Raw genomic sequence first — 13741 nt, forward strand, 5'->3', positions numbered from 1 at the left:
AGTCACTTGAGTACTTAGAATTTCAAGATCTATAACAGGGATCTCCAACCCTTTCTGTAGTGAGAGCTACTCCTGATCAGTGAAAATCATTGTGAGCTACTAAAGGATGAGCAACTCATGCATTGTTTCCAGACACTCCCACACTTCATTGACTTTAAGCCTAATGTCCATAGAGCCGGATATATGGTTTGAACAAAATACCTTGACTAGGGGCACTATAAAACGCTGCCATGTGCGTCAGTGAGAGTGTGGTCTTTGTGAGATGCATGAACACGTGTGAGTGTGATTGTGATTGCGATATGTGTGTATGGGTGATTGAGAACCTATGTTGTATTTACTTGTGACAGAGGACATACCTTTCACCATATGTGGCACAGTAACATATTTTTATTTAAATGGGAGAAATTTAAAGGGCACAAATAAATTCTGCAAAAATGTCCATAATGTGGAACATTTTCCTGCTTTTTAAATTTCCCCCACTTAAAATAATGGGTTTAATGTTCAGTAATAAATATGGCACCATCTCTACTACCCTTTGGGAGCAAGATGCAAGAGCTACACTTTGAAATGGGAAAACATTTAACTGAAGAGGTAACTTTGTTTATATGGATTCCATAAAACCTATGATTTAAATTGTCTCCCATTTACTTTCATGTGTCAGGCGTCTTGCTCCTAGTGGCCTGCAGACATGGTGCCAAATTTCTAACAGAAAATACAGCCATTTGTTTAAAGGACAGGAATTTAAAGTGAAGAAACATACTTCATAAAATATCAAGACGTAGTTGGCTTATTTGAAAGTGGGGAAAAACTTTAAGAATTTATGTCTTAGAAATATTTTTCTTCTCTTTAAATGTCTCTTGTTTAAAGAATAATTGACTATTCCTAAGTTATAAATAGAGCACAGTGTCTAATCGCCACTGGGAGAAAAAGGCCTGCTGTTTCCAAATGCAACAATTTGACAAAGGAGAAAATTAAAATGAAGAATTACCGTAATCATTAAGATACATTTTAATTTTAATTGTAATTTTCACCCATTTAAAAGCATTCAAAAACATCATTTTGCTCTCACGCTCCACTATTGAGTTAACAAGGACTTTTATTTAAGAGTTAAATACCTCAGTGCTTCAGTTCTTTATCTCTGTGACCAACCCTGGGTCATAAATCTGACTGAGCACTGCTCATTTTCAGGCCCTACTATCGGCAGCATGATGATAATAATGTAAAATAAACACAACCTTCCCTTAACTTTAAACGGAAAATGTAAACCTGTGTTTATTGACAAATAAACTCAAGGCTGGGAGTTACTCTGAAGATTTCTATAAGCTACTGGTAGCTCATGATCGACTGGTTGGAGACACCTGGCTTAGATCATTTTTTTAATGTTCTCAACATTTTGTTGAGATGTTGATGCAGTAATGACTTTGGCCAATATCTTCTTCAACAAGCTGGTTTTTTTGGTGGCATCTTCAGGATGAAATGGCACATTAAACAGCCATGGTGTCTTACAACCACTTTGGCCAAGACCTGCTGCTCAGAATCCATAAACTAGTACCAGTTTTCTTTGCCTGGGTCCATGATGATAAAGTCAGGCAGATTTGTGTGTGATGACTAGGTGATATTAGGAGATGGCAGTAGAGTCTGGTTGTCATGTTTCAAGATGCTTTGTCTGCAACAAAATGAATGTGTGTATACTCCTGCACAAGATGGTGTTGGTGGTGTAGTTTAGTGGTGTCCCTAAGATCATTCTGAGTGTTGCTCTGACAGTTACTATTCTCAAGGGATTAATTTCCACACTCCAGGAAATTAAAACATCTGAAAATGGACACTTACTGATGAAATTTATTGAAGGTTGAATTATTTATTGTATCCTATAATTCGCAACTCATAATTCCAACCTCTGCACATACAAAATTTTACACATGTGCAAATTTGGTGGTATTTGCACTAAACTCATAATTGAGGCATTAGTATCAACACTATGCTCCCAGTATAAAGCTGATCATGAGAAGGACACAAATGATTGCTAAAAAGCTGCAGCTGCTAATTTTGGACACAGAGGAATACTTTGCTTAGATATCGTCAATCAGTTAAATTGTTTTGGACGATTCTTTATAGACAAGTTTATTAAAAGTGCCTTGAAAATATTAATATTGGTGGCACTGGTGATGTGGCAGGTAGGGTGTCAGACCCTGCTTTTTAATTACCTGAAAAAGATCAAGATACATAGTCAGAGTTTTTTTAGTGTTAGGTGAGGGACAGACGGACATGAAGATAGACTGAAAAACATTTGCTTAATACCATTTGCATGGGCTCTCATATACAATGCATTATTCTGCCACTGTTGCCTGACCTCAGGGATAGAGCCATTTTATGTACCCCTGTAAACAGCGCTGCAGCCAGTCATTTGAGGAGGATCATACTTTGAGTATCACTTCTTGCTTAAAATCCAAGACTATGGACTCTCCAAATGAAGATTAATAGAAATCTTGGTGCAATCTTACATAATTGCCTCTTTCTGAACAAACTGCTTAGCAATGCATCACTAGTATGTGCAGTACTATACATCTGGCAAGACGGGATGGGGCAGCCGCAGGAGAGAATGGAGTGGTCACCTTTCCACTAGTTCCCAGCTTTATAAAGGAGAGTGCTTAGGTCTATAAAACACAGATGGAAGGACAACGGGTAGCCCCATGTGTCTATTTATGTGGACAGGTGGAATGGCTTACTATTAATACATGAATAGGCTTAGAGACATGTGAGCACTGGGCAGAATTGTGGACTCCATTCCACCCAATTCATTGACTTGCCAAGAATTTCCACTCAAAGTGCTTCGATGCACTCATTGCTTCAAGGAAAAGGATCACCCCTGGAATGTTGGAATTGATACATCAAACTAATGCAGACAGTTTTGTGTTGTCACCGGTAGGATAATCCCTGCAGGAACATGGGTTATTAGTAGGTGAAGGTATATACCTTCAGCTAGTAATCATACCACGATCAATAATAAGGTCCAGTCAAGTCTCAATAAATGAATCCTTGCTCAACACTTGGTAGCTTGGCAGACGACCAGTCAGGCTTAACTTACGAGAAGGGTGTGTAAAGCGTTTATTATAATGTCAGTAAAACAATAAATAAGTAAAAATACATAACATATTAAAAATCCAACACCACCTTAGACAAATAAAGAATATATTTATCTTTCAAATGACACCAAAATGGCAAACATCCAATATAAGATACTGTAGATATGAATTTCTAAAGCTAGCAAAAAAGTGCTTCCTAGCGCCAAGAAGTTTAAAGCACCAATCACGGCTGTCTGGTTGCACAGGACAGGGGCAAACTCAAAGTTTTAGACTGACTGCCATGGAGCACGTGTTGGATACATTGAGTGCTAGATCACGATCAACATTTTACTGTCGCACTTAGTCACTGTTTTTGAGTTTTTCTCTTGTCAAAGAGCTCGTTGGTGGGTCCTTGGGATTTTTGAATCTGATGCTTTATTCAACAACAGTGGCCTGCTGCAGCTCAATGGCTCAGTGGATCTCTTAAGGTCTTTGTCCTTAATAATGGAGAGCTCCGGAGCTTTCAACGGGGCAAACCAGACCGGTCAGGCTGAGTCTTGAGTCAACTACAGCAGCTTGACACTCAAGTTGAGCCTGTCTTTTCTGGGGCTTTTTACCAAACTTTTAGAACTTCTTCTGAAGGGTTTCCTTTGTGCTGAAAAAGGTGCAGCAACACCGGCCAAGGATTCAGAAGCTGTGGATTGACGCTTGGAGTCTGGGACTCATTCTCCCACAATGTCAGTCAAGAACATCCAGTTGTACCTGGTCAGCTCGAGTAGTCCTATCAGTGGGTTTTGCAGGTGGCTTCTCCCAGCACTTCCTACCTGTTTCTGCTCAGGGAGTCCACTCCTTTTCCTTGAATTAGGCACAGTCCTTCTCTTGTGGAGTCTTCGGAGTGCAGCAGGTACAGTCCTTCTGAGTGCAAGCCTCCTGTGGTGCAGTCAAAGGTCCAGCAGGGCAGTCCTTCTCCTGATGTTTCAGGCAGGGATATAAGTAGCTCCTGCAGATCTCCCAACCTATGGAGTTCAAGTTGCGGCACTCTGCTATGACCATTTCCTTGTAAGTGTGTTATATTTGGGACCCAGAATGCACTATTCTCCAAAAAAGAAAATGGAGAAATTCTCTCCATGGAGTGTGTGTCTGGATAACCCAACCCACAGATGTGACTAACATTTCACTGCATTCCTCTTCCAGCCCCACTTTCCTGGTGGGGGATCAAGGAAGTGGGGGCTGTCCTGGGTCCTGTGACATCTGTTCTTCTACCTTTGAAGTTCAGTGTATCTCCCTAGCCCCCTTCCTGTCTGGCTTTTCCAGTAAGCAAATCTCCTCTCACCAAATGGCTGTATTGTTTCAACCCCAGGCCTCTTCATACCTACTCAGGGAGCAGCTTGGCTCAGACTGTCAGAGGCTTACCATTCAGAAGAAGTTGCTATAGGGCTGTTTTTGGTAACTGCAGGATAGTAAGCTCTAAAACGCCTTTCCTGTAATAGTTACAATAAATCCAGCCCTGGCAAGTTATTGGATATATTGTAAATAATATTTTGATTCTTTGAATCGTTTTTCTAGCTAACTCCAATCAAATCGTATACTTTAATAAAGTTCAATAAATCCATCCCATGTTAACCTATGGAGTTAGCAGCACTTCAATGGGGAAAAATTACTTTGGCTGTTTTTCCCCATCAGGACATGTAAAACATATTTTATAATGTTCCTGCCTTTTATAACACTAAGCCTTATCCTGGGGGCACCTATGCCAGACCTTAGGGGAATCTTATATGTAATAAAAAGGTAATGTTGGACTCTGGAAGCACTTTAAAATGACACCAAACATTAGAGTGGTGCACACTTATGTGCATTAAGTACACTGGGGTCTCTAAACCTGTATGCCTTATCATATTCTAGGGACTTACAGGTAGGTTGACTTGGCCAATTATATTCACACTAATTAACATATTCCTTTTAAGGAGAGAGCACTGGCCGTGGGCCTGGTTAAATACACCCAGGGCACTGTAAGAGTAAGTAATCACCAGTATCAGTAAAACATGGGGGTGATTAGGGCAAAAAGAATGACTTTCCTGCAACTCTCTTTTTGAAAAAAATCCTACATTTCCTCTATACTGAATAAAAAGATTGTAACCATTGTTTGTCAATTAATTTAAAGAAAAAAATGCCTTTATTATATGAATCTGTATACACAGTGTATTCTGTGCTGAACTTTCTCATTGATTATATACGATTGCAATTTACATTACAATACAGATTCAGCATCCGATTCATCCGATACAGGGATGTGCTCGCCATTGTTTTTGCTATTAAAGAAATAAATGAAACTCCTGAGCTTTTGCCAAACATTACCCTTGGGTTCCGGATTTTTGATTCCTGTACGTTGGAGAGCCGAGCTATTGGAGGTGTACTGGAGCTTCTCTCAGGAAACACGGGTCTCATTCCAGGATACAGGTGCCCATCAGTCCCACCGTTGCTTGGAATCATCGGGGAAACCATGTCAGTGTTAACTGCTTCAATGGCAAGGGTTATGGGGCCACTTCACTTCCCACAGGTAAGGACCACACGTGAAATGAAAGAAGCATTCTAGAGCAATCGCTTGTGCACTTTGAACACATGAAATGGGTAGTAAACCACATGCACTTATCAGATGTTCCTTGAAATGGTAGCAATCATATCATGATCACCTTGTTTAAAAATCACTCATAGTAAGTAAACCTTTACTACAACTCCTTCACAAAATGCTTTAATCAGTTATAATTTCTTCCACACTTATTTCCAGAAAAGTATTTATGCGACTTCAGAAAGACTTCATACTTTTCGCATCAAATACTATGTCTACAAATATATGTTTAAAACTCCCAGGTTCTTTAACAGAAATTAATAAAACCAGTTGTCCTCATTACTTCCAGCCATTTGGACTCCACTATCCTAGCACGTGCATGCTTGCTTTTTATTCTGGATCATGCAGCTCAAGTTATGGTCCTTACAGACAAAAAACTAATTTCTATTCATAACATGCTTGCTCTCCTCTGACCAACTAAAGATGTTACAAAAGTACCAAAAGTGATAACAGCTGTGAAATTAATGCAAAGGTTTGAGATCCAGTTCATTGAAGATGTGTATCCCAAACTGCTGTAATACAGACTGAGGGACCTATTCAATAACTACATTTTGTTTCACATTTAGTAGTACTACAATAATAATCCTAAAGTACTACAACATTCTATTCACAAACAGTTGAGGTATAAATCATCACCTCCAACTCTCGTACCTTTTCTATGGGGAGATCCTCACATATGGATGTTTACTACTTATAAATAAATGTAGGAGGGACCAGGGGAAGTAGCTGTAAAAGATGTATGCGTACAACTAAACAGGAGTGGTTTAGAGAGGAGTAAGAAGGGGTTTCAGAAGTATAAGGAAGGGGTTTATGGAGGGACATGCACTCACTCACAAAAGAGTAAGGGCCTCATTTATGAAAAGTGACGCATCGCTGCGAGAATACAGAGATAAGTCACTTTTCCTTGCGCCCTCCTTGCGACACCAATGATGCGCCATATTTACAGTATGACGCATTATGTCACAAGGAGTTACAGATAGGTCAGTATTTCTGACAAATCTGTAGGCGCAAAAATGACGCATTGCTGGAGTGGGTCACAAAAGTGACGCAACTCCAGCAATTGGTCACTACACATGGGCAAGTCCCATGTGAAATGAGCCTGCCTCAGTCTTACGCCACGAGGCAGGAGTAAGATATTGACGCATTTGCGTCCTAGAAGTGGCACTGTGAAATGCGTCACTACTACGACCCTTTCTTGCATCAGAACGCTACCCCTGCATATATTATAACTGGCGCAGGTATAATATGGCGCAGGGGTTTACAAAGTGACGCATTTACCTAGATGTGTCACTTTGTAAATATGGTGCAACAAGGCTAATTTTTTACAACCGAAAGTGACACACCGGCGGTGCAACAGTGATGCAAGGGTTCATAAATAAGCCCCTAAGTTCATTCCTAGTAACAAACTGCACAAATGGAAATTTTAAAGGTACTAGCGCCATATAGGAATTCAAAACCGTAGTAAATTACTTTAGCTCAGAGCTGTAGTGCATCCAGCACCAGAAATGGGCATCCACCTCAACACCTTCTCATAGAAAATAATAGCCATAGGGATTTAAAATAAAACCCCATAGACAATAATGTTAAATGAAATAAATAATATAAATTAGTTAAAAACATAAAGAAATATATTTTCTGGTTAATTTAAAAAAAATACATTTAATTATTTAATTACGAACAATTTTAAGAAACTTTTTTGAATGTATAAATTAAAGTAACAATGATTTGTATTAAAATATACGTAAATGTATTTTAATTCATTCTATACATTGCTTTAAATATTAATAAATGTATAATAAAAATGTAAAGAGTTTTCAGATGGAAAATTATTTTGCAGTTTAAACTTCAGAAAAATATTTTGTATTTGTTCTATATATTTAAATGAAGTAAATATTTAACTCAGAATAATGTTAATAGTACTGTGGCACTTTAAAATTTTCTTCTGCATTCTAAATAAATATATACAATTAATTTACATTAATGTTCGACCTAAAGATATTTTCACTATTTTTTTATATTTAAATAAAATATGTCTTAATTTTCTCTACACTCTACCATAGAGAGACTCCACTGTTGATGCAGAGATATCACTAAGGTAAAGTTAAGGGAAATTTAGAAACGTTTATGAAACTTTATAACAAATTAGTAAAAAAAAAATATGCTAAATAATAATGTAAATTATTGTAATATAAATATTTCAAATGTAAACTAATCATTTGAGATGTCATCAGTAATGTCATCAATAATATAATTTAACATGAGTAATGTAACAAGCTCATAAGCAGTGCATGACTGGGACAAATCTTGTAGTTAGCTCAATAAACTACAACTGCCAAATGTCATTGTATTATATTATTATAGCACCTAACTATAACTTCACTTTAGGCTTAATTGTTTTCAGTGAATGCCTATGGTTTTTAAACATAAGCTAATTAAAATTGCCTTACCTAACTATGTCACTTTAACCTTTGCTTTTTAGTGAATTTCTAACTTTTTTCCAAGTATTACCGTATTACCATACAAAAGTATATCTGCACTTTAACCATTTTACCTTTGTATTTTTAGCAAACGTCTAGTTTATTTTCTCCAACATATATTTAAATCTTTTTACCATACCTAAATGAAGTACCATGGATCCTGTAGCAAGACATGGACTTTATTTCAGAGTTATCTTAGCTAGCTTTTAATATATTACTCTGATAACGATCTGAAAGTATGAAACGTCCTCCTACTTCAGATCAGAATCTTTTCCTCTCATTTTGAATTTCATAAAAAGGTGAAGACTTGGCTCTATGAGAAAGTCCCACCACCCTTTGAGGATAGCCTCACACATCTGTGAAGCGCTACGAAAAACATAACACATTTTTTCAAGATTAATATTTTCGGAATTAAATTAATCTTAATCTCATAGTGAGTATGTCAGTGTGCAGAAAAAAATATTACTTAATCTATACACTTTGTTTGCTTTTTACTTACAATCTTGTCTGTGATGTGTACCTTAAAAGTAATTTTTAGTGACATCATCCTGGCGTGCACGTCCATCTGCAGCTTTGTAACATTAGGTCCTGGAGGTGGTAATCATGGGGGACTTTCTACATCATCTTCATCAGATTCGCCTCTTGCAGGGATCACTAGGAGTCTCATGCAGACAGCTAAACAATGCATCATTGCACACATGGCTATGATTTTACTGCACATTTTTTTACCATACTCCAGCGCACCCCCACTTTTGTGCAGACATTGGAATCTGCATTTAAGTAAAATAAATGTTTGCTGTATAATGCTCCACCTTCTATGTTTATGAGCAGCAAGGCACCTCCTTTGTCTCAATGTTTGGGGATGAAAGTATGGAGTCATGATCCAGGGGGGGACAGTTGGAGCACCACAGCCTTAACCATGCGTGTTCCGACTACGCAAGTGCTACCATGCTTGCCTCAACCAGGCATATGCCTAAACCACGCATGTGGGTGGTTAAGGCAATGTGCGCTCTAGCTGCTGGATCCACAGAAGTCAGTGAAGATGGAAGAAGGAAGATGCTGTTGTGAGTTGGATGTGGCTGGCATGGGGTCAGGGTAGGTTTCAGGGTAGTGGAAGGGGTTGGGGTAGTTTAAGAGACAGCACAGGAGGTGGGGGTAGGTGTAGTGTAAGTAAAGGGTCAGGGTTTTAGGTTTTAGGGCAGGGGAGGGGAAGGGGAATGGGTAGTCGGAGTAGTTTTTACCCCTTTACTATTTATGCCTACACCGCAAACTTGTGTGGTAAAGGCATGTGCCGTAATGGAATGGATAGTTAAGACTCATTCATGGTTTGGGCTGTGTGGTAGAGGCACATATGGTTTATCCATGTGTGTTTCTATCATGCAACCAATCCAGGGCTTTAATGCATATACACTGTCACCAGAAATGTAACAAAAATGTTTTAGAAATATTGTAAGAAAATTTAGATTTTTCACAGCCTGGTGGGCAGAAAATCTGGATTATAATAAGGACACGGAGGCCAAGATTATGCAAATCTCCTTTATTGCCACAGCTCAGCAGTAACAATGAATATAGAACTTCTGGAACATTCCATTACAGTATAAAGTCTGTGAACATGCAGCCATCTTCCTTCTTTTTCAGGAGCTGCGAACAAGAAATAAACTCAGAAACAAAAATGACTTTAAGTTGCTGTGGAATGAATAATTCCAAACAATCCATAGATGAATAACTCCATTCTTAAACAATCCATAGACTTCTTATTCTGTAAGAAAAAACACACACCAGGTCAAAATATAAAATCCCTAAGGAGGCTTACAAAGTGGTGGGATAATCTTGGCCTCCGTGTCCTTAATAAAATCCAGATTTTCTGCCCACCAGGCTGTGAAAATTAAAATATTATGACACAACACGGAGGCCAACATTATGCAAGTTCAAAGTGAAGCAAGTACATGATCAATCACATTATTGATTGGTCTGAAATTAAACATGTTTTCATTTGACCAGTCAGCTGCTCGAAGGATATGCTGGAGTCCTCCACCTAGCATAAAAGTTTTAGAAGCAGAAGTGCCTCTAACAGAGTGCGCACCAAAAATAGAAACATCAACACCACTCTAACTTACATTGGAGAAACAACTGCATTATGAGGAGATCTGTGAGAAATCAACAGTTGAGTTACAACTCCTCTAAAGATTTACCGTCCTTTTTTCATACTCTTTGAGACAATTAACAACACATAGACTTTCATTAAGAGGAAAGAAAGGGTAGAAAATAGAGGAAGACATAGTTTTGGTTCTCTTCTTAAGGTAAAAACAAACACCCTCAGGTTGGTAAGACCTGTTAGAAACATCTAAAGCCTTAACATCTGAGGTTAGTCTGAAAGAAACCAAGCAAAGTAATACAGTAAGCTTATAAGAAATGCTCTTGAGAGAGAGGTTAGCGTTATCTCCCCAAGAAGAAATAAGTTGTAATACCAATTTAACGTCCCATAAGGCTGAATATTTCGCAGTTGGAGGGTTAACAATTCGCATGCTTCTCATAATCTTTTTTGCTAAAAGTCTTTGTCCAACTGAGACACCATCAACTAAGGAATGACCTGCAGCTATTGTGATCTATAGACATAATAGTTCTATAACTTAGGCCAGAAGCGAAGAGTTCCGATAGATAGTTAACAACATGTATTCAATCAGTTGAAACAGGATCGTAGTGTCGTTGAAGACACCAGCGAACCCATTTATTCCATGCCAGTCGATATGCCTTCCTTGTTCCGGATGCCCAAGACTCAGATATGAGTTGGAAAGCATGTGCTGAAAGGCCAGGGATTTGCCATTGTCACCTGAAATCTTCCAGGCCGTCAGAATCAATAGACCTTGTTCTATGAGAGGGTGAGATTTGCCATGAGGACCTAGGAGTAGTTCCCTGAAAGGAGGTATTAGAATAGCGAAGTCCACAGCCATCCTCAAGATGAGAGGGGTCCATGCCTGAGACCTCCAAAGGGGGGTTATCACCACCATGTTCTGAAGGTATCGGCGAGCGTGGAAAAGAAGATGAGGAAGCATGACAAATGGCGGGAATGCATATGGCTTTAAGCCTTGCCAGTCCTGGAGGAAGGCATCCACCCCTATTGCTTGAGGGTCCGGCTTCTGTGAGAAGGTGGCCTGATATATGCTGTCCACTAGTTCTAGTGGGCACCTTGTATCAGTCCAAACAACCCCTTATGGTGATAGATTAAAGACAACCTTTATTGAATGCTATCCTAGTGGTAGCTATGGAGAGCAGCCTTCAGGTTAAGTCTTGAAGGAATGTAAAGCAACTTGTTTTACAAGTCTATAATCGCTTGAATGATCAAATGAAAGGACAACCACACCAGGTATATATTTAAAATATATGTATTTAGGTTAACACACACCCCTCTAGTCTCTTTATGAGACTGGAGTTCGAAGTACTTAAGTTAAAAGTGAGCAATCATCAGTAATAGCACAAATACACGTTTGGGCCCTAGGGGCGTACCAAACCATATACCAAAAAAGTGGCATAAGAACCACGACTGAACTAGACACCAGTCCTAGAGCCTGCAGAATCGCTGGGACCCCAAAGAACCTCCCAAGGTAGTGACACAGGCGCCCCGCGGGGACTGTGTGCAGTGTGTAAACACAACCGCGGGTTCCCGTTAGCTTCTATGGGCAATGTCATGGTTGGAAATTTAAAGATTAGAGACACTTAGAATCGAGTCAGGACCAAACCCTTTTGGACTTAAGAAGTTCTAGAGATAGCACCCACGTGAGCACCGGAGTACTCTAGTTACCTCACCCAAGGAAGCCGGGTGCAGAGGTGTCTTTTGGCGTCGGGTCGCATTGTCGATTACAATGGAAGCTAGCCAGTGACCGAGGGCAGGAAGGACCAATGTCCACAGATGTCGGGTGCTTCAGGTGAGTTGACTGGTGTCTTGACTCTTCAGCCATGAGGTCCAGGAGGCGTCGACAAAGTCCATGAGCCGGATTCAAACTGTCCCATGAAGTCTGTCGAGTGCTGCAGTGTCGGCGACCAGATTGGACCCAACAAGCCTTGGCAACGGCAAGTCACTGGATTTCAGAGAAAGGACTGCGGTGCAGACCAGCAAGGTCTGAGGGACTCACCCAGCAAGGGTAAGTCAGGGCATGTCTGGAGCCACCAGGAAAGCCCAAGTAGAAAAGGAGTTGCCTTCGTGGGGACCTGCTAGCTAACGTACTAGTGATCGCAAAGGAGCCTCGAGCGGTCGCACTTGAAGCTGGCCCACGGGTCACTTGTGGAGTGGAGGCCAACAATCTTTGGTGCAGGAGGTTCTCAAGGCTGCGGATGCTTGGAGCCCAAAGCACAACTTTGAGGAGGACCAGGGAGATGCTGTTGCTGCAAAAGATCACGGTGTCCAGGGGTCACGGTTCCACGTCACCCACGATAGCCACGGGCCTCAGCTTTGCTGTGGACCCAGGGTAGCCTTGGGGAAGTCTGGAAATCTACCTCTGGTGATGCAAAGACTTCGGCATCTGGCAGGAGCTTCAGCGAAGCAGACCAGTCAATTGCTTCTTTGGTGCCTGCCAAGCAGGGGAGTCACTCCTTGACCCCAAGGGAGATTTTTTCAGTCTTCTAGTCAGGATAGAACGTCGAAAATCCAGGATGTACATTGAAGAGTTTCATCCAGGGTAATCTAAAGTCCTAGGGACTGGATTCCTCTCCTTATACTAAGTTTAGGGGATGGACTAACTCTAAGGCCCCACCTATGGGTGGGTCTGGAAAGAGGGGTGGTAACACCCATTTCCTTTGTCCAGTTTCGTGCCAGAGCAGGGGCAGGTAGCCCCTGCAACCGGTTTGAACTGGACTATGCACAGGGACAGCAAACGTGCCCCCAGTGCAGGACTTCAAAGCACCAGAGAGTGCTCCCGCCCAGCCCCAATGCACATCTGCCTGTCTGGGGAGGTGGTTACACCTCCCTTCGACAGGAAACCTATTGCCCAGGCCTCCCCTGCTGGAGTTTCGGTCAGCAGCAGGAGGCCAGACCTGTGTCTGTGGCAGAGGCATCCATTTTGCGATGCCAGGGCTCAGGAAAGTCATACCGGGTTTGACCAGTGTGAACATGTCTTTCCTTCTAGACGGGTGGAATGCTACCCCCGCTGCCAGAACTGGTGGGGGGGTAGTATTCCAAAGCGTTTGACACCAAACACAACATGTGTTGATGCAGCAATTCCAAAGTTAGCATTTACTGCAAGGTTATAATGCACTTAAGAGTATATGGTATGGCTGTATCACAGAACATCTATCAGGAAGTATTTCCGAAAGCTGCAGAGGGGCTCACCTCATGCTTGGGCACCCTCTCACACAAAACCAAGCACTCTGCCTTCAGGATTGTCAAGCCTGCCATAGGAGTGACTTATAGGTTTATATGTGTCTGTATATATATGTGGATATAGGTAGCCTATACCACTGTAAGGGGTGCAAGCACACCCTTACCCAGGCTGCAGTAGCAGACCTGTGGTGCCATTTTGGAGTGCTTCCCAGGGGTGGCCTAATACATGCTTCAGCCCCTGGTAGGCCTCTGAGGTACCTCC

Source organism: Triturus cristatus, chromosome 8, assembly GCF_964204655.1.
Source record: "Triturus cristatus chromosome 8, aTriCri1.1, whole genome shotgun sequence".
NCBI lineage: Eukaryota > Metazoa > Chordata > Amphibia > Caudata > Salamandridae > Triturus > Triturus cristatus.